General features: G+C 48.6%; 1 protein-coding gene across 2 annotated transcripts in view; it reads right to left on the bottom strand.

Moving 5' to 3' along the window:
• The window catches only part of LOC146182353 (uncharacterized), a 133,754-nt gene that overhangs the window by 34,920 nt on the left and 76,618 nt on the right, over positions 1–22,216 (bottom strand). The window lies entirely within an intron of this gene.

Raw genomic sequence — 22,216 nt, 5'->3', positions numbered from 1 at the left:
GAACTCTCGTTCTCGAAGAGCACAAACCGTCTGAGAGCCACCAGCACAAGCAACAGCAACTCGCGTGCGATAGCATCTGCACGCATGCATGAGCGCGCACGCGCAAGCATGCATACTAGCGGAGGGGCCCAGTGGTTGTTACATGACTCCGCGCCGCCGTTTTGTACCATGCAGCGTTGCTGCAGCTGTCCGCGGGACGTCAAAAGGACGTGATCTGGACATGCTCTCAACTAGACGTCTTTGTAAACGGGCAATTTTTGAAGAAGGCTGCGCCCTTCTGGGCAGCGTCGATTTATTTGTTCTCTGCTGCTTATTTATGCATCGACTTCAACGAATCGTTAATCACTGAATTAAGCTGATTGCAACTCAGTTCAATTGATATGAATGAACTGAATTAAGTCCGCTTGAATAGGTCGTGCCAAAGTGAATCCGTTCAGCTGAATTCAATTGATTCGTTTTCGATGCCCGTTGCAATGTTCATGGTGAGCACGTCGAAACGTGCATTTGTTCACACTCTTGCCGCCCAATCCATGCGAGCTATATACACTCAGTCCAGGGCAGTATTCGATACATTGCGGCTTTTTGATACAATTTACTGATTTTTTTTTTGTAATTAGCGGAACTGTATACAAGGACGAAGGCCAGTACGTACTGTGAAAAACTTGAAATCTATACAGCAGCGATGCATGAGAGATCAGCTGCTCTGCATCCAACGCAAAATAGGTGTGATTTTTATCAAGGGAATCACTATAAGCTCAGTGTCGCGTCGTACTATATACGCTTTCACTCCCAGCGGCTGCCTGGGACTTGATGGTTCGAATGCTCGGACGACTGATATGTTCTGGCCTTATATAATTAACAAGGATACCTCGCCATAATACCCGCATTCCTTTGAGACGTGCAATGAAAGGTAGTGTTTTTCGTCTCTAAGTTTTTGTGTTCATTTACTGACTTCCTTCCGGTTTGGCGCGTAAATACCAAAACACAGACTATACTATAAATGCACTCACAGTTGCTTATCATCCTTTCTACGGGCGTGGATTCACAGGAAATCTATTTACAAAATCATAATGAATGCTATTTAAGCTGGTAACAGTAGTACGTAAAGATTTATTTGGGTTGACTTTAGTCGTGTGTACAACAACGCAGACTCTCTTTCACCTGTGAAAGGGAGTTTTTTTACACAGCGCAGGATATTTTGAGCGTAATCTACTGTAGAATACCAACGATAAGTCGTTCAAACTTCAGCAAACACTGCTTTCAGAGGAAGGGACAGATAAAGCTCCAACGATGTTTTGTTCGGCGTTTTTTCTTCCAACCTGCACAATGAATTGAATAGATACGCCAGCATTTTGCGACGAATGTTGCCGGTTTTATATTAACCGCTGCAGAGACGTACCACCTGAGAAAGTCCGCTCTGTAAGCTGCATTCAGTTCCGTGGCTACTGCACGGAACTTCTCAACAAGAGCGCTTGTTGAAACCTGCGCTGTACCACGTGCAGGCCATGATGTGCGCCATGCCCCGGCACCCCTCTCGAAGCTTATAGCTGGTGATGCCTCCACGGCACGTTCGCCGGCCTCGGAGAATCCGTTCCTCTAGCTGCCGTAACCCTTCCCAGAGAATATCAGAGCCCCGTTTACAGCACTCGCTTCGCCTCCTGGGGTGCAGAGTTTAGCCCCCTAGGCAGGTCCAAGCGCTGTGCGCGCCGCATGGAAGGGAGGGCACGCGTGGTAATTGCACTGGGCACGAGGAGAGAAAGGTCGATGAATCCAGCGGTTGTGGGGTGCACATTGCTCCCGTCGATCTCCGACGAAGGTTATTATCCCTTTCTTCGAGTTTTTATATGTATTCTTTTTTTTTTTTTTTTTCAGCGGCCCTGCACACTTCAAGCATCGATTGTGCACGAAAGCAATGTTCAGTCTCCATGGGGTTATTTGATCTGATCTTATCTTATCTTATCTTATCTTAAGATGATCTTATCTTGGATATAATCTTGTCATGAATATGCTGCGCTTCTAAACTCCTAATCGACCATATCCGGCATTTCGAACACAAGAAGTGTGCCCCTTTTCGTGTAAATTCTTCCCCACAGCTTCAGAGCGCTGAAGTTGGCCGTTATGTGCAGCGGAGCTCCGTTAGTCCAGATGTTGATAATACTTGTTTAACGAAGATCATGCTCCCGGGCGAGACTGCGACAAGAGCCGCAAAAGCACAAAATAAAGCCCAAGAAATCTGGACAACTGGTTCAAGTTTGCACGTCTGCCGCCATGTGCTGAGTGCCGCAGAACACTCAAATTAGCCGCTGCAATTTGGAATGTTCGATGCATTCCATTGGCTTTCACACAGTCGGAAATAGTTCATATGAGCGTATACAGCCCGTTCGGATAGAAATCTGCTGCCGTCGCCCGAACCCAGGTTGAGGACAACGATGTCCAAAAATACACACGTGATTTTGGTACCAATTTTTGTGACGACGCAACCGTACTCTGTGCAGCGTTCACGGCGGTGTCATACCATTTCGGTTCCCATTTAGCATCCACATGCTAGCCAGGTTGGATGCTAGTTTGCGATTGAGATCCGAACCGACGACATGTGCACCTTTGACAAGTGTATACAAGTGTATACGCGTCCACTGAAAAGTGTGATACTGCGCCTTCCTTTCAAAAAAAAAAAAAAAAAAACATCTTTAAAAAAAATGTATTCGTGAAATGAAAAGTTTCCACGCCGCGGTGGTGCAGTGGTTAAGATGCCCGACTACAGTGCCGGAGCACCCGGGTTTGAACCAGACCTCGGCGGCTGCGTTTCGATGGAGGCGAAACGAAGAGGCGTCCGTGTGCTGTGCGATGTCAGCGCACGTTAAAGATCCCCAGGTGGTCGAAATTACTCCGGAGCCCTCCACTACGGCTCCTCTTTCTCTCTTTCCACTTTCCCTCCCATCTTCCTCCCTTCCCTTACGGCGCGGTTGCGGTGTCCACAGAAAACAAGTGAGACAGTTACCGCGACTTTCCCTTCCTATAAATAAATCAGTCCACAGAAAACAAGTGAGACAGATACTGCTCTTTTCCCTTCCTGCAAAGCAATTATTATTACTACTATTTAAAAAATGTAGAAGCCTTCGCGGGCTGAAAAGGCGTTATTAAAGATACTGCGCCTTAATTTGCTTTCCTGTAAACCAATTATTATTTATTATTTATTATTTATTATTTATTATTTATTACTCTTAAGGCGAATCTTAAGCGTCGCGCTAATTTTTAGTCAGATTATGCAACAAAGGTAGATTCGGGCGAAATAACCGCCTTGTTTGTGAAGAATATCTCGGGGCTCTGGTTTTCTCAAAATTGCAAGTTAAAGATATCCTCCACTGAGCTACGCGATGTTTGCTACCGGGGGCTGAAATATCGCACTGTAGTTGTTAAATGCTCCGAAGAGCTGGGTTTCAAAACATGAGAAAAAAGACAGACACCGCATAGAACGCGTCTTCTCGTAGTTTCTTTAGTGCTAGTTCTAGAACAGACGGTCACGATGCGTGACGTTAATGCTATAGTTGAAGGTTACATATAACGAGTGTTGCAACGCTAAACGCGTATCGCAATATGCTTCTGCCGGTTAAATCGCTCGCTTATTCGCTCTGAAATTCAGCACGCAGACAGCATGTAGCCGTCTCTCGTCTTTAATACCAGTTTGGATGCCTGATTAAATAAAAAGTAATTCTAAATCCGCGTCGTTTGCATCATTGGCGACCTTCTTTTGGGTCGCCGATGCTGCAGACGAAGCGGATTCGAATTGATTCTGATCGAATTAGGCAATTATTCATCATCCAAACTGGTACAAAAACAATGAACGAATATGCTATCTGCGTGCCAAATTTCATCCCGAATAAGCGAACGGTTTAGCCGACAGAAACATGTTACTGCTCGTGTTTAGCGCTACAGCAATTAGTAATACATCTACTAGCAAGAACTTCGCCTACATTCTTGACGCTTTGGTTCGGTGGTTTAAATGATTCGGAACGCGGAAGCTGTCCTGCTCAAAAAGATTATTTAGCACCAAGCGCAGGTGTAGTAATGACGGCGCGTCCTATTAACTATTTCGTTATCCGCCGCCCAATCTGCATTGCTACTGTACAACCAGCGTGCTTTCAAAAGCGCAGCGGGAGGGTGATTCATTCTGACAGGTTTCGGGTGAGGGCATTTGTTGTTGCTTATCTACCTTTTTCTTTTCTTCCGGAAAAACCACGCTATACGTGGCACCTCGTTAATTCCCGCCGTCAGGCTTTATGACCGCACGAAAAACACTGGCCTCGGGGCGGCATTCTCTCTCTCTCTCTCTCTCCAATACGGAAGCACCTAAAACTCACTCCCTCAAGGTCAGAAGAGAGGGAGAAGTAGGAAGATGGCGGAGAAAAATATCCACAACGAAGGATACTCAAAACACTCCTGCTAAAATACAACCGAATCTCTTGCATTGTATCATGTTGTGGCATTACACGGGTGCAGCTGTAGTCAGAAGGTGGCATTCGGAAACGAGCCCACTGAGATTTACTCACATCCTTGAGCTCTATCCAAGAACGATGACTATACAAAGCGAGCATTGGTAACCATTACTATTATAGGACAGCCATGAGGACGAGGCCTTCCTCTATCGGCCTCAACCGACAATAAAGCCAATGAGAGTGTTTGACGTGCTCGACCATCAATCCTCTCTGTTTATATTTCATCAAGACTACTTTTCTGCCCGCTTATATACTTTTTTTTTTTTTTCAGCGAGTCGACGTGCTGATGTCCGGCTTGAATTCTACAGTTTCTTCCATTTTTTTTTTTTGTTGTTGTCACGAAAGTCATAGAATTGCTATTACTATTATCTGCACGCTAGGATCTAATGAGAGCTCTAAAGTCTGAGACTTCTGGCATGTACGCAACCTGTGAACTAACGAAACCCTGCCGGGGTGGCGCAGTGGTTACGGCGCTCGACTACTGTTCCCAAGGATGCGGGATCGAATCATGGCCTCGGCGGCCGCTTTTCGATGGAGGAGAAAAACAAGGCGCCCGTGTGCTGTGCGATGTCAGTGCACGTTAAAGAACCCCAGGTGGTCCAAATTTCCGGAGCCCTCCACTACGGCGTCTCTCATAGTCCGAGTCGCTTTGGGACGTTAAACACCACAAACCACACCAAACCAAACCAAACCGAAACATCTCAACGGATGGAGCATATTTGCACATCCTAACACATGTACAGAACAGCTCAGCGGAAGGCTGCCAAAGGATGAAAGAGTGACATGAGCCCGCAGAGACGTTGCAGACGGGCGCAGTGCTTAGCGCAATGCAGGTCTTCAACACAGGAAACTCCTTTTCTGGGCTGCGGACACTTCGGCCGCCTCGACGATTAAAGCTCGCCAAACAGCGTTCACGTTCATCGTTAGCGTCCACCACGCTTCCGTTCATATTTGCGTCTTTCGAATTCAGGTCAACCTTATCTTTGCCTGCACCCTTCCGCTCCGATTCCGGACAGACATGCCTAACCGCTCCGGCTCGGAAGTTCAGGGTCGGACTAACCGGGAAGAACCAATAAGCCAAAATGGCGCGTACCCGCCCCTTCGCCGAGAAACGTGTAATCATGCCGTCGCACTGCATGTTGCGGGGACGCATGGCAACACGCGTAAGGTATCCTCGGCACGCCTCCTTTGTTCTCATTCATATCTTTTTTTTTTTTTCGCCTCTTCAAGAATTGGGAGGGGCTTATAATCGAATGGCGTTTACATTATTGAACGGCAATATTTCGTTTCTTATGGCTGGGTCAAACGATCTACAATTAACAAACTGACCGGACAGGGGTATATAAATTCAGGCTCGAACGGTGTTCAGTGATTACAGGCTCGCTGGAACGAGGACATGAGGCGTTCTTGCACTTTCGAAACGAGACAGACACGGCAGAGGCGAGAATGCGGTCTATATACCTGACAAACATCTAAATGCCGTGTAGCCCAAATCAGTCTGCAGAGTTAACCTTAACGACGGGACGATGACCAAACTTTATAATTCCACAACGTCACGACTCTGCGGAGTGGACGCACGGTGCCTGATATACCCAGACTACTGCAAGAACTTTTACAGGCTGCTCCAGAAGTAGAGCGCTTTACCAGAAGAAAGTTTTTTTTTTTTCTTCAGGACGATGGATAAAGTCCCGTAGGTATGCGAGTAGAGCATCAACATGTGCCTGATATCACAGAGAATGTTCCCGTCAGTTCTCACTGGGTTCGACACCCCTATTGCACGTGAAAAAAAAAAAAAAAAAAAAAAAAAGGAACAAAATTTGATCCCATAATTTGTTCCTCTATAGTCTCACGTGTACTAATTAGCATGCAGTCGTGAACTACCATACTATGTGCAAGACCACCGGATATAAATATTAATTACTTCCCGCTTTAACTAAGCCGTATACGAACGAGCCTGTGTGACTCACGGAGTAGAGTGTTTTAGGTTAGACTCCCATCTCACAAGAGCTACCTGAGTTGGAAACTCCTGCTAACGCGACCATGTCACATGATCTCATGACGTCACACAACCCGCTGGCCAATCAAGGTCCGGCCATGTGACCTGCCACCTATCACCTGCCAGACTTTTCGCTGAATGGGAGCTTTAACGTCGTCACGTGAAACGAACAACAAGACTATTCAGATTGACCAGGAATGCTAGAACATACAGCCCGAGCAAGACCCTCACAATAACATAAACATCACGATCGCGACCGGCTGATTGTACGGGTAAAGCAACCCAAGGAGCACACTGAACTAACGACATTTCCTTGATATAGACAGCAACCGCTTTCACGACGCTTACAAAGGATATAGCGAGGTTCCCTATAGTTTCGTTTTACGGCGACGGATTTGTATAGACAAGCGTCATGTTTGTAAACAAAGGTGGCGCTGCGATCGGCGGCGACATGGGGTGTAAGCAAAAGCGCAGCGTGCCTACACTGCGCAAAGCGACGCTGCCTTCGAAACCAGTCCGTGCGTGCGAATATAATGAGATGTAAGCTTCGCTTATGCGTAAAAATAGCTTGGTTTATGCCTGTAGAGTATTTCCGCACATTATCAGCCGATTACAGCTAGAATTACTTGGCGAAGAGCGCTGCATTGGAATCCTTCTCCGTGGCCTCAACAGCGCGCGGCTGCGGTACGTAGGCGACGGCCGTGAGTGATTAAGTTAAATAAAAACGAGAAAGCGCAATGTATAAGAAAGACTAATAGTCAACCCTGTTCATCTCCCAGGCCTATTCCTAGCGCATGCAAGGAGGACGACAATATGAATGACAGGAAGTGCGCTTTTCATATGACGAATCTATTGAGCTGCCTTTCTGTTGCTTCAAGCACTCACTCTAAAGAACAATATTATCGGCAATCACATTTCTAGCTCACTTTACCGGCAACTTAAGTCATAGAATTTCGTATCTAATAAGAAGAACTCAATCTTTTAGATCTTTTTAACATGTTGGCAAAGTACACTGCCAACTTGTTTTCGCCTGCCCGATAAAAAAGACGTTGACGTCTATCTCATCTTACAGATGTAGCAAGGTCATTCACAGATTAATATGTACATGACGGCCAGTACGAAAGCTCTCATTTTGTTCTCTATGATCTATGAGAGACGCATGAGTGCAGATGAAACGTTCTCCACGATCGCTTGCAGCGAAATGTGCGTGATCTGCTGAGCTTTTTTAATTATACTTGGAAATTGTTTTTTCAAATGCGCATCATCTTATTCTGCTCATTTTGCACCCCTCATAGTCGATTCCTCTTTGGGACATTGAACTCCATGTACCATATATATACTTGCTCGATCAGAGCTAGATTGTACGTGGATATTTAATTCGTTCGTCAGGATCTTATAATGACCTCCAAAAATAAAATTTAGAAATGAGAAATAATAATGCGGAACTGCCCGGATCATAACAATGTTTACTATAGAACCGGTGATGAAGAGACTCGTTGAAACTCGTGAAAGTACAAACAGAGAAAAGCTATACTTTACAGGTCCGGGCCTGTTATAGCCAGCAATATCGCACTGGAGTGACCGCGCTCAAAGTAATTGCAATTACCTTCACAGCAGCGTTTTTGTCCTTTTTGTGTGAACATATGCACGGGCAGCACTGCAAGTGAATAGAACTCACAGCGCAGCTTCCCTGCGGGATCATACGCACACGGAATATATCGCGTCTGAACTTCTTACAACTTAATAGTAATATATCAAAATGGGCACGAGCTGCAGGCGTTTGTTCTTGCGCTATTCGTCGTACCGCCGAAAAGCAGTCATGATAATTAAGGGTTGCAAACGAACTGATCTAGTTTCGGTGAAGAACTGCAACGCATATATATGTTAGCCGCGAAGGCAATCCGTCACCGAAGAGTCTACTTGTCGCGCTCAATGCCGCTGCCCTTCGCTCTCATCTTTATTCTACCGCAAGAAACATGTTAAAACAAGTGCCATTTTGCTTTTTGTGCCTCGTGGCGCAATCAACCGCACCACAGCTCGTAGAAATATTGGGAATTATGCCCCAAACACAGCAATCGTCGCGCATCCAATGCAGACGGCCCGCACTTTTGCCTACACCACGAAAGTCACTGCTGTCGCCAGCGCCACCGCATCTCCGCTGACGTCACGGGCTGACGCTTGTCTATAGGAGATTCCCTGACGTAAAAAGCGTCGTATCCTGACTAGAAAATCCCGCATTGGTCTGCCGCCATGTACTGTCCAGGCGTGCCAAAATCACGAGGAAAATGCTCCTGCCGAAGAGGGCTCTATTTCGCGAACGCACCAACAGTGCCCCTCTGCTATAGATTCGTCAGACAATTGGTTCATTCAGGAGGTGCCCGGTGTGTGTGTGTGTGTGTGGGGGGGGGGGGGGGGGGGGTACCTAGTTCCACCCCTTCTTTGCCTCCAAGATTAGAAGAGAGTTCGGGAACTTTACTTACGGCTCTTGATATATTGACGCCAAAATGGTAGTCTTCTTGTGAGCTGTCTTGTAAGCCGAAATATAATCTAGTTATTGAATACCGAACGAAAACTAGGTGCTCACGTTCGCCCCTTGAGCTGGTAGAATACGACAGGAAACAGCGCCACCGTATAGATGTCTCACTCAACGGGGAAGAAGGAACGCCCTCGTCTGGGCACTGGTTACGGTTCAGGGCGCTCACGACCGCCGAAGGAACTGGAAAGGCCGGAGAAGATAGCACGAAAAAAAAAAAAAAAAAAGAAAAAAAAAGGAGGGGAATGACGCGTAAACACGGGAGAAAAGTAACAAGTAGATCCGGTCACCACACGTTCGAGTTGCCGCGGGGTCGTAGACGTCTCCGACTGGAGATATGACTAGAACATCCTATGAGCAAGGCCAGCAAACGAGGTGCATCAGTCTGCGCTGCCTGGAAGTGGCGGGCACCAAATACGTCTCAACTTGCCGGTGGGTAGACTGGCTGCGACAGCCCCAGAAGGACAAGCTGTACGTCTCACTTGAGGAAGTCAGGATGAAGTTTGTGTTAAGGAAGAAGGGGGGGGGGGCGAGGGGGGGGGGGAGGGGGGCTTCTCCACGAGCAGCATTGCTATAGCATTGCACAGGCACGTCATGATGGAGCGACGGAGGAAGTCCACATAGTACACTGAAAAAAAAAAAAAAAAAAAAAGAATAATAAAAGACGGCCCAGGTGAAAGAGGGGAAGAATCCTAGGTGCAACTTTATGTATGAGCGGAGTATATAGTACACGACGATGGTATTCGGACTATATTTTTGTCGCTGATACACTTTTTTCTTCTTCTGCCCCGCGTATCGCGTTACCTGGTCCTTCTTGTCGACTTGCTTTTCCCTGGCCAGCAACAGAGTTCGCTTCCGCCGGCGTGGAGCAAGATTCCTTCTAGGGCCGAGAGAGGCGGCGTGATTCCTTCTGTGGAAGGGGAAAAAGAAGTAAAACTAAGGCGAGCGCGGGTCGTTTGTATAGGGAACCAAAGCTGGAGTTTGCTCCGCGACGCCAGCGCTCGGTTTCCAGCGGAGCGGAGAGGAACTACAAAACCTACGCGCATCCGCGCCCGCGCAGCGCGCGGCTGTCTGCGGAGTCTGCGCAGCCCGCTCGCCCGGGAGCGCGTGCTACAGGCAGCCGCACGTGCACTCGGAGCGGGAGAAAGAGAGTGAGGACGAGGGGGGATGGTCGTGCGTCTGTGCGCGCAAAGCCGGCGCTCTTTGCCAGTGGTGTTTCTTATTTTTGCTTTTTTCTGTGCCCCGGCTGACATAGAGGCTGGCTGGAGGCACGCTTTTTATCGGTGCTTTCGAAAGTGAGAAATTATGACTAATTGATCGCCGCGGACATTGTTTTCAAAGAGCGCTTCTTGGCAGGCTCAGACAAAAAAACAACAACAACATGAACGCGAATTCGGTACTCGAAGGCAGAGGCAAGCGGCAGGTATTTTGAAGGACTTGAGGCGGCACCTCTTGATGTCACTTCCATGTTGCTCAGAGAATGAAGGGTCCAGCCTTCTCGTTGAGAATTGATACGCGTGTACACAGCGACGAGTGCTCCGGGCGCTGGTTGGGGAGCTTCCTTTCCATTTGTGACTGCTCACTTGAAAGGAGCCTATTAAACTCTTTGGGGACAGGCGTTTTAGGCGATGCTGCCGGCGCCGTGGTGCCTGTTTTCGGCGCGTTTAGGACGCGTTCCCTACAAAGGCACAAAGCATGCCGCCTTGTATACCCTTTGGCTCCTGCTGACAGCGGTCAGGGGGAGTTCGCTGCTGTGGCGCTGCCATCCGAAATCAATGACTTATCTACCTTTAACGATGAGAGGTTTCTTAACGACCTGGATCACTGACGAGAAGCCGAGGCATGCCAATTTTTCGGCAGTTTCCTCTCTCCGCGAGACGAAGAACGAGCAAATGCCTGACGACTTTTCATGCAGGCGGGGACATCTCTCCAAGTAAACCTTTGTCTTCTTAATTCCACAGCTACGCTGTGCAATCCCTATTTCAGTTATCCCTAGCGAATGCGCAGTTTTGAGCTCCCGAAGCAGGATCGCGTATGAGGATAGAACGATTGACGTATGTGTTTTCCCTTTATAAGCGCCGAGTGATGGCATTAATGACATATATCTGTTTCTTGAGGCCGACTTGGTTCCGCGATGGCTGCTGCGGCACCGCCAGTTACAAACAGAGGTGCGAGATACCTAAAAAGAAAACCGACAACCATCGTTTCAACACGAAAGGGAGAAGAGAGAAAAACACTTTCACGAGTTTTGCGAAAAAGCGCGCCGTCACTTTTTCATTCCAGTTTTTTTTTCTTGCCCCCTTTGTTAGATCGCGACGGCGGCCACAATGCGGCCGGAGGAGGAGAGAAACAACCGAGCGCGCGCGCGCAAACACGTGCTGGAAAGCAGCGCGGAGCAGACGACAGCATGCTTTTCTATGAGGCGGGGAGCAGACGACGCGGCCGGGCTGCGCGTAGATTTTGACGTGGTCTCCATGGAGGGCGCTGACGCACAGAGCGGCGCAGCGCCCCCTGGCCCAGGTTTTCTCCCCTATGTGGGTACGCGCGTCCGCTACTCCTGTGACCCTTTTTTCTTCTTGATCTCTCTCTCTCTTTTTTTTTACCCCCTCCCCCTTCAAGCGCCGACTTACCCAAGCCGATGGTGCCCGAGGCTTCGGGACAGGTATCGTAATGAATGTGCAAGAGAACCCGCCAGCCAGGAAGGGACCAGTAATGGCCGTGCGACGAAGGCTTCGCGTAGAAGGCGAGGGAAGAGAAAGAGAAGGGTAGGAGCTGGACCAAGCACAGGCGTGAGCGCTTCGCAGCGTCACTGTAGTACACAGATGTCTTCCAGAGCACGCGCCTCGGGCTAAGCTCGTGGCTAGGCCTAACAACAAGAAGAAGCAGCAGCGGCAGGGAAGTCGTGTTGTTGAGTACGTGTACGGGTGAGGGGCGCACAGATAGTCGGCGGTGTCCACGAGGAAGTACACATGTGAGGAGGGGGATGGGTGTTGCGGTATCGTGGCCTAATGTAGAGCAGAGTCCGTTCAAGGGACCCACCGCGAAACTCTTCTTCCGCCTAGCTGTCGGAAGGCGGCGAAGTAGTGTAGAAGGTCGGTCGGTCGGTCAGTCGGGTCCGGCGCGACGCGGTGACCCGCTAGGCGTCGCAGCCAGCCATCACTCCCCTCCGGCAATAGGTACATGGACGCACGTATTAGTCCTTTTTAGAGGACACGTTGTCACAGTTTTTTCATAGCCTTAGTTGTTTTAGCTTTTTTTAGACGTCTAGTATCGAGATACTGTTTTAGATCTAAAGTACAAAGGGGGGGCTGATAAATGAGCGCTCGTCCCTTTTTCTACATTCCCGTGTAATCAGAGGCAGAGCAGCGGTTATAAAAAGATGTCTTGGACATTAAACCTGGTATGATCGAATTTTCTTTTCTCTTCCGCCTTTTCTTCCGCGTCTTTCCACTCTCGGAAATCCTTGACGTCTCCTCATTTCGCTTTGCTGTCGCCGAGGGCACGCTTCAGGCGCCTAGTCCGGCAAGTTGTTGCCCTTGCGAAAGCTACAGCGCTGAAAAGAGGCGGATCCACAAAAAAAAAGAAAGTCAACTTAGAGATTGTGGGCATAGCCAACAAATGCGGCCCTTTGTCGCTTCTCGGCGATTCTAATGACGTTCTTATAGGAAATGCAAGAAGCGGCTGTCTTCCTTACCTCCATAAAGTTATAGCATCTATGGTGCATGCGTGCAGTCAACGATTCATACTTGCACAATTGGAAGGAACTCTGAATAAGTAATGCCATGGCTACTACAGCAAAAAGCACATTGCTGAATACCCGCTTCATTTTTAGGCGTCAGGACGTCTTTAGGACTACAGCTGTGCGCCAACCACTAGCCCTGCAACCCTTAAGGAACGAGCGAAGTCAGGGCGGAAACAAACACCCTGAACCTGTTGATGGCTAGTACAGAAACGCACTGCCTGTCCCATCGTTGCAAGCGGAATCGTGTGACCCAGCCGTTTTGCACTAGCTTTACTTTCACCATCGTTGTTTACTCCTTCGTCGGATTATGAACCGGCGTAAGATGTTCATTTCTCGCGGTGGATCAGTGCTATAATGGCATTCACTGAGGTCAACTCACCGTATAGAGTGCCGTACGGTCCCTGTGGCAGCGTTTTCATGGCGGCGTGTCGTAATGTGATATGCTGTGCGATGACAGTGCGCGGTAAAGAACCATCAGCAGGTCTAAATTTACACGGAGAGCTTCACAACATCGTCCTTTGCAGCCAATGTGTGCCTTTGGGGTAAACCCCACAAACCGCCCGACAATAAAACGAGCTTTCTGGGCGAGCTGCTCGCATTCTTGACACAAAGCTTCAGAACGAGAGCCACGCTGATATATATAGGAAAACGTATAATGCAGGCCAGCTGTGCGTGACGCTATTTTTTCTTGCTAAAAGGTTATCATGGTCTAGGTTTTACGAACGCGTGAATTCTCAAGCTCCAACTACAAGCACAGGTCAGCCATAATGCTTGTTTTTATTACTTTAGAACGTGCCGAACTATAAGGGAGTTGTTTTTACAAACGAGGGGTGAATGTCCAACGCACATTGCCTCCACTGAACTTGATGGGTAAATCTAGGAAGAACATCATTCTTACTACCATCTGGTCAGACTACAAAGGGTCTGTGGTTTCAGGCAGCACTTCTTCAGGCCGTGGTTTCCGCTGTGTCCTTGAGACTAACCTGGTGGAAGTAGAAAGTCGCACACGCTTACAGCAGCGAAGAAGAAAACTGCCTTCGCTTCACGGACGTGGCTTGTAGCATTTGAGCAAAGGTGAAAGTCAAGCGTTTCCTGTTGCTTTGCTTTGCCTCCAAGATAGGCGGCAAATGTGATACGGAGGTGAGCGGAAGCCACTCGAATTGCTCTTGATAGGCACACAAGCGCGCGAAGGTGCGCAGCTCTCTGTACCTGCCAGAAGCCAGCGACGCGGTGGTCTTCAACTAATGGAGATGGAAGTATAGGAGGCGTAAGAACAACAAAGGGGAAGACGTCTTATTCCTTCCTCTTTCTCGATCCCTCTCTGTTTTCTTACACAGGCGGTGCTTTCACTGTAGCGTGAAGGCTGACGAGGTTTTGATTGCTGTGCATGAAGTTGAAGCACGCCGCCTTTCTGTCTCTAAAAAAACAACTGAAAAGGAAGTGAGGAGAGAAAATGATGAGACGAATTCAGGAAGCACTACCTGGGGCGGTCGCACGCCAAGAAGCCCTTCCATTTTCTCGCGCAAGTCTGTTTGTTTTCTCAAAACATACGCGTCGACGTTCAAGCGACTGAAAGGCGGAGACGGCGGATCGTGAAGTCGGGGAGGCAAGACTAAAGACGCGCGGCTTGTCGTCCGCGTTTTGCCGTGACGATGACCTCACACGAGCGAGGCGCCGTGCTTTCGGCCAGCGGCGCGTTTGGGCTAAGTATACGTTACGCGCTGCGAATACGACGACCGCTGTAATTGGTCTAATGAGTGACGTCATTCTGTCAAAAAGCGTGTTGGTTTGGCGCGGTGTGCACTGTGTAGTCGGACCAGTTGGCGTGCAGTGATTTCGATCTGATAGAAAGCGGCCGTCAAAGGTACAGGAACCAAGGAGCCAGCTATGCTCACGTATGTTGACCGACCTGAAGCAGAGCACTTTGGGCGTGAAGAGCTCTATACTAGCTTAGGACTGAAATCGTCATCATTATCATCAGCCTGACTATAACCACTGCAGGGCGAAGGCCTCTCCCATATTCCTCCAATTAACCCGGTCCTGTGCTAGCTGCATCCACTTGACCCCTGCGAATTTTTTAACCTCATTCGCCCACCTAACTTTCTGCCGCTCCCTGCTACGCTTTCCTTCCCTTGGAAATGGCTATACTGATACTCAACCCGTTGACTCTCACGTGTACAGTCCTCGTCAATCTTGTGTGCTTCAAGCAACTGGCATCCGCTAGGAGCCGCCGCGATCGCTTAGCAACCAGCGCCGCCTAGCGAGTCACAATGAGAGTATTGCAGGGCAATACTCTCTTAAACCGGGCAAAGCCCCCTTCAAAACCTGCGCCCCATTTCCTTAACGAGCTGTATCGGCAAGCTATCGAGCAAGTTATTCTCAATCGCCTGCGACCGTTCCTAGAAACAGCAGGCTTTCTCTCCAATGTTCAATTTGGCTTCCGCCCAAACCTCTCGGCGCAAGACTTAGTTCTCGCCTTAAAGAGTCTCTCTTTCACATTAAGCGCCGTACAGCCTCTATGCGCACCATACTGGACCTAGACAATCACGAGGTATTCGATACGATAAGCCATGACCATATCCTGACGACATTAGCCACCACGGGCTGGGGCACGCACATATGGCAATAGGTATACCAAACAGGTTGCTGGACTAATCAGGCTCGGGACAGCGCGCAACCATGGACTGTCTGAACGCGAGACCCTCAATATGACCAATAGATTAATCGTTAGCCGAATCACATACCACCTCCCATACCATATTCACTCAGAGCCAAACAGAGCAGGCGGACATCCTAATACGCACGGCTATCACCTCCGCCCTACGTCTTCCACGGATGGTCAGCACAGAACGTCTGCTGGTCACTGCTACTCACAATATCGTGAACGAATTAGGAGAGGCTCAACGCATCAACTAATTAGTCCGCCTGAGTCGCGCGGAAACAGGACAACGTCTACTGCGACAACTTCGTCTCAATCCACCCACCTCCACTGCAGCAAGTCTACACCTTTCATGATCTCTCCGCGCCCGCAGGATCACATATACCAGAAGCCCCTACCACGCAATATGGGTACTAGCCTTTATCAGGGTAGGCAGAAGGTTCGAGTCAGCTGTTAAACCAAAAGATAGAGTACCGTACAGATATCATTTATGCCGACGCGGCAAAGAGTTCTAAACTATAATTTTTCACGTCAGTCGCAGCCTACGAAGATGCCACAGTGGGGGCCGCCGCCACTATTCGAACTAATTCGCCTGCAGAGGCGAAAGGAGCGGCCATCGCACTTGCGCTGGCCCACTCCACCATTGACAAAGACATAACCGAAATTTGCACCGATTCTCAGGCTGCATACCACCACTACCTGAAAAGCGTGGCGACACCAGCCACCCATCATATTCTTGCCACAGCCACCTCTCTAGACCGAACGGTTAATTTGACTTGGATTCCTGGACATGCCTCGATCCCCGGTATGAGCGTGTTCATGCGCTGGCCCGAGGACTCTCTTCCCGGGCCCCGGATGATCACCACGTTCCACAAACACAGCCACATGACATTGTCACCACCCCGCAGCACATTGTCGCCCTTATCCAGTGCCACATGGCGACAATTGCAGACGGGTTGCTTCATTTCCCTCTACCGTCGCTCATGCTTTCACCCTGGCCTGCCCCCTCACTGTGACACCTGTGGCGTGCCTAAATCTTCACTTTTCCACTACCTGTGGGAATGACCTTCCCCCCATGGTAGTACCCCCCATCCCCCATTCTACTTATTCTTCCTAGGAAGCTGCTTTGCGGACTGCTCAACCCGCCGGCCAGAAATGGCTGGTGGATCAGGCTCAAGCCCTTAGTCTTCTGGACTAGTAGGGGACCACCCAGCAAGACTTATTTTTTTTTTTATCTGATAAGGTTCATTCCATCCATCCTTCCCAGCACACACACATAAACAGCCGGGGAGCCAGAGGTATAGTGCCAGTATAGGCGTTCGGAGAATATTTTCGGCAACATTGCACTGCATGGAGTCTTAGACGGTCTAAATGCTTAGTTCCCCTTCTCTCAGTGTAAGCACAGAAATGATCGCACTCGTTCTTGAAGCGGGACACGCACGCAACTTGTAAGGGCTGGTGCTAGCAGGCGGCTTTGGCTGCTACTTCAGATCGACGACAGCGAAATACCTGCTGTGGGCTGCGGCTGACCCGTTGCGCTGTTCGTTCGACTGTGAACCTCGAAAAATCGAAGAACGAGATTACGGTGTTCCGAGATTGAAGACAGTCGAGTGTGTGGTGTATGCAGGGCGGCCTCGATGAGGTTTGGTTTGTGGGATTTAATGTCCCAAAGCGACTCAGGCTATGAGAGACGCCGTAGTGGAAGACTCCGGAAATTTCGACCACCTGGGGTTCTTTAACGTGCACTAACATCGCACAGCACACGGCGATGAGGTGAATAATAGCTAATTTACACTCTGTATATGAGTGATATATTTACTGCGTAAGCAGGCCTACTAGCGTCACTACGCGAATATAGCGACGTTTGTCTATATAGCTTCAGAAAGCGAAGCACCCACCCTGCACACACCAGTCACCTCCACCCCTATCCACGTCTATACTCTCCAGCCCCTTCCAACATTCACCCTTCGCGTACAGTACCGGACACACTTGGCTCTACACTCAACAAGTTCCGCCCACCAACAACCCATCTATCTTCACAAAAGGCCTCATCGACTAAAAACCTCAAAAGTAGCGAGACGGAAAAGCGACAAAGTCGTGAAGCTCCTCAATCATCGTCAGTGACGTCACGGTTGCGTATAACCATGCATCTGCATACTCATTCGCGCACAGCACGAATCGCCACTGTTATGAATTTCAGTAATAAACGAAACACGAACACCGCGAGTAAAAATTCAGTCTGAAAACCTTATCTAGGGAAAGCGCAACATCAGCGCAGATTATTTTCATTCGGAAGGCGCAAAGACTCTCCTTCAGATGTGTTAATCAACCGCGTCTCGTATTTTCTTCTTCAAGAGCTATATTTGCGTTTCAGTGCTGGCGGTTAATTCCATCCTTTTGTTTTCATTTCATTTGTTGCTGGTGATACTCTCTAAGGCTAAGATACATCTGAGCACCACTAATCCGGCGCTGAACTTGTAAGCAGCGCTAAGCTTTGCCTCTCGTACGGGCACGGGCAACACAGCGAAGCGGCGCTTCCTCAAGCGGTTGCGTGGTGCCGTCCCGCTGCCGTGCGGACTACGTTGTATTCCGACATCGCGCGGAAGCCGGTCGTCCTTGTTAATAGTTTTTCGTGCCGCCGACCTCACCGCCAGAGCGGCTCCGCGAAGACCTGGATACATCTTCGGCCCCCTCCACACGCGAGAAGTTCATCGTCGTCAGGCCCCGCTGACTCCGCGAAGAGGGCTGGCGTTACGCTTCCCATCGCGTCAGCTCTGCAGCGTCGGCCGCGGTGTGTAAGTGGCGTGCGACCCCTTCAGTGAGAAAGCACGGCCTAGAGATGCGCTGCGTATGTATACGCTCTCTTCTTCTTCTCGTCGGCGAAGCCAAGCTGCACGAAGCGGCGAGATAATGCGAACGATGCATTTACAGTTGGAACAGTCGTTACGCGGGATAGCGACGTCACTCGACTCGCTACGTTGGTTTACGTTAAGTTATATACCGTTATGAGAGTTCCTGAAAGTGGGCAGTCGCTTAAACGGACATGCCGTTTCGGCGTCGTGGTTATCTACGCATCGCTGCCACAGGTGAATTTCTTGAGGCTGTCGCCCGAAACTTGCAGTCAAAATATTGTAACATGGTTGATTTCTTTTTTGTTTTGTTTTTTATCCAGAGCTACATTGGCCACAATCTCGCCATTTCGACGTGCCTGTGCGAAGACCGAAAAAAGAGAAGAAGAAGAAGAAGAAGAAGAAGAAGAAGAAGAAGAAGAAGAAGAAGAAGAAGAAGAAGAAGAAGAAGAAGAAGAAGAAGAAGAAGAAGAAGATATAGTAGTTGGTAGAGGCGAACAACAGCGAGTTGCTAGGAGAAAAGGTTCGTTCGAACGTTGTGACGGCAGTGTGCCCTGCAGGTCGTCGTATAGACGATGTCATACCACTAGAAGTCTTCTACACCCGAATGAGAATGGTCAACGACGAGAGGCAAGGGATGCTCATACGTGAAATGATTCCCTTTTGGCATAAATAAAGTTGAAACCATAGAGTAAACTACTATGTGCAAAAGCCATGTCGTTGCTTTCAAGCCGAACCTAGGCGTAGCCACGCGGATTTGCTCTCGCGTAACTCCAGGTTTTACCACAAGCTAAACCGCAGCCATTTTTTTTTCGTGCGCTTAAGAGGGTGGCAGTTTGGGCATGCCAGAAATAAAAGAAAAAATGTCGATTGCGCAGTATTTAACAGTATGTCGCCGTGCTAGTATCATCATCATCACCGGCAGCAACAGAAAAGGCTTCTCCTAACGAATCTCCAATTAATGCTCTCCAGAGCCTGTCGTACGTACCCATCCTTCCCCAGGAAACTTACTGATATGTTCCCCCATCTAACTACACGCCGCCTCAAGGTACACTTTTCACCTGACTGTATCCACCCTGTTTAATGAAGGCAGTCTATATTAATCTAGCTCATTATAACCGAAAAGCTTGTGGCGGTACATGGATGGCATTGCTTGTGTATGCGACTGTATATGTTAGAACGCCAAGTTACTGGAGAGAGGTGGCATTGGTTTCGTCACTACTAAAACGTATTTTTTGGAGCTTTTCACAAACTTGGGTTACACTGAACTCCTTGGTGATGTCTATACCTTTGCAACATGAGAACAATGTGAGGCCAGCTTTATTATATTCAGTTCAGTTCAGTCCTTCAGTCGTGTCCGACTCTTCGTGACCCTGTGGACCATATCACGCCACGCTTTCCGGTCTCTCACTATCTTCCTAACATCACATAACTTCATCTGCAGCGCCTCGAGGATGCCATCTAACCATCGCGTTCGCTGCCTACCCCTTCTCCGGTGACCCTCAACCTTTCACAACATCAAATCTTTCTCCAGCGGTTCCTCTCTTCTCATCAGATGACCAAAGTAGCTGAGCTTTAACTTTAGAATTTGACCCTCCAATGAGCAGTCAGGGTTTATGGTCGACAATATCGACTGATTTGATCTTCTGGCCGCGTCCAAGGAACTCTCAAGAGTCTTCGCCAGCACCACACTTCAAACGCGTCAATTCTTCGGCGGTGGGTAAATTTAATTCGGGTCAATTACGGTGGGTAAAAACCCAGAAATAATGAACCAGCGCATAAAAGCGCGCATTTGAGAGTTTATATACAGCATGGTCATCGAGCAGAAAATCTCTTCACGGAGGGCGGGGTCATCATGCACGGAAGGTGCCCGTCCGGCGGTTGTTATTTGTACCGCGTATGAAACCAAACACAGGCTGCACCATATAGTTACGTGTGGTTTGAGACATTCGCTTTGCGCAGAGCTCACGACGAGAACATAATAACGGCTTTTACTGTGCGGAGAAGGTGGCCATCAAATTCTAACGACTTTCACGGAACGCGCATTTGTTCCGTGCGGATGTCTGCGTGAGATGCGAGCGGTCATCCTGTAGCTTTATAGAGAGGACTGGACCCAAACTATAAGAACGCGACAGGGTCATCAGCATGCACTTCAACGCAAGAGGAACACGTCATTCGAGTCTCTGTGATTGTGTCACGGAGCGCAGTTCTTCGGAGCTCTCGTTTCCGCGTGACAAATCACTCGGCCTGCCTTGGAGGCCACAAGAGACTGTTATGTACCCCCAGAACAAAACTGGCAATGGAGCGACACTTTGCGTGCCACTGAACGAGGTACCACTCCGCAGCTTCCTACGTTTTTGTTCAAGCGAAAACAGTGCAATCAGTGACGGCGCGACAACAAGCGCCATCTGTCAGGCTAAAGTGACAGTAAGCGAAATTAGAGCCCATGCGCGATTACGGGAGCCCGTGTAAGTATAGTAATGATGTACTCAGGCCCCAGCTGGGATAACGAAGCGGCAGAGAAGAGCAACGACGAAGAAGAAATGCTAAGCTGAGAACGCCTTCGCTCGTGCCTTCTTTGCTTGTTCCGTCCATTTGCCTTGAATCCTTAGCATAACAACGCATAGGCATGCAGATGCGCTGGGCGAGCTAGACGTCGCTCACTCACAAGAAAGAAAGAAAGAAAGAAAGAAAGAAAGAAAGAAAGAAAGAAAGAAAGAAAGAAAGAAAGAAAAAAAAAGAAAGAAAGAAAGAAAGAAAGAAAGAAAGAAAGAAAGAAAGAAAGAAAGAAAGAAAGAAAGAAAGAAAGAAAGAAAGAAAGAAAGAAAGAAAGAAAGAAAGAAAGAAAGAAAGAAAGAAGGAAGGAAGGTGCAGGGCATATGGCAGATTCTTTAAAAATAGCAATGACAGATTGAATCTCTTACAACCCGCAGCGACCTCTCGGCGTCCGAAGAAAAAACATGGCGGTCACCTCTTTTGTTACACACGCCGCCCTATTGAGAGTGACTGGTCTCTCACCTGTATCCATTCGGCCCCCTTTGAAACCAGGGAGGAAAAAAAATGCGGATATCGCAGGCGCTTGCCCCTAACTCTATCGAGGACCCCAGAGGTTAAGCTTTCTATTTCACGCGTGTTTCTGCCCCTCAGGGTACCGTAGTGACGCGTTCTTTCCATTGGACACGCAGTGTCAAGGAAGCTGGCAGGTTAAAATGCTTCCGCGTTTGCTTTCATTTCTTTTTCCATTGACAGAACAGTCAGTGGGCGAAAAAAACAACAACAAAAAGAAAAGTGCTTGAGCTATACGTTGTGCGTTGTGTTCCATTGGGGAAAAAACACAATTATAAAAACAGCAAGCCCTGGTATACGGTAGTCCTTTCACATACAGCGCGCAGCAGAAACATTGTGCCTATATGTAACAGCCTAAACGTATGGAATTGTTTATTTGGTACACGTATTATCAGTTCCGTTCCGTGCACTGCGTGGAACCCAGCGCACCATGTTTGAACACAACGCCATATGTGAACACTAGTGAAAGTGTTAACGCCCACAAAATAGTTCACATTGTTTGAAACCGTAAGAACGTCAAGCGGCCATTGCCATTGTCCTGCAGAATAATACCGATTGCTGTAACGACGTTGAACATCTATAGACCTGCTACCTTTCCCTGCTCCCCGCAAGTACAGCGCCGAATAACACAGAGTTATCACAGCATTCCGCATGCGTTTACACTGTAGCCTTCTTTCATATCCAGGAGTTCTGGCGAAACACATGTAGGGCCCTTCGTATTCAGGTTGCATATTTTTACAGGCATCGAAGGTGGAAATCAGGCGCTACTATTTGACTTCAGGTTCGGGCAAAACTCTGTTTTTATTTGACACAATTGTTTCGTCGTGAATGTCATTAGCGTCATATATGACACACTTCTCGGCCCGTGCTAGGCCGCT

The sequence above is a fragment of the Amblyomma maculatum genome, chromosome 8, assembly GCF_055883805.1.
Source record: "Amblyomma maculatum isolate TAMU_Amacu chromosome 8, ASM5588380v1, whole genome shotgun sequence".
NCBI lineage: Eukaryota > Metazoa > Arthropoda > Arachnida > Ixodida > Ixodidae > Amblyomma > Amblyomma maculatum.
Note: the sequence above shows the minus strand (reverse complement) of the source record. Positions and strands in the feature narration are given on the sequence as shown.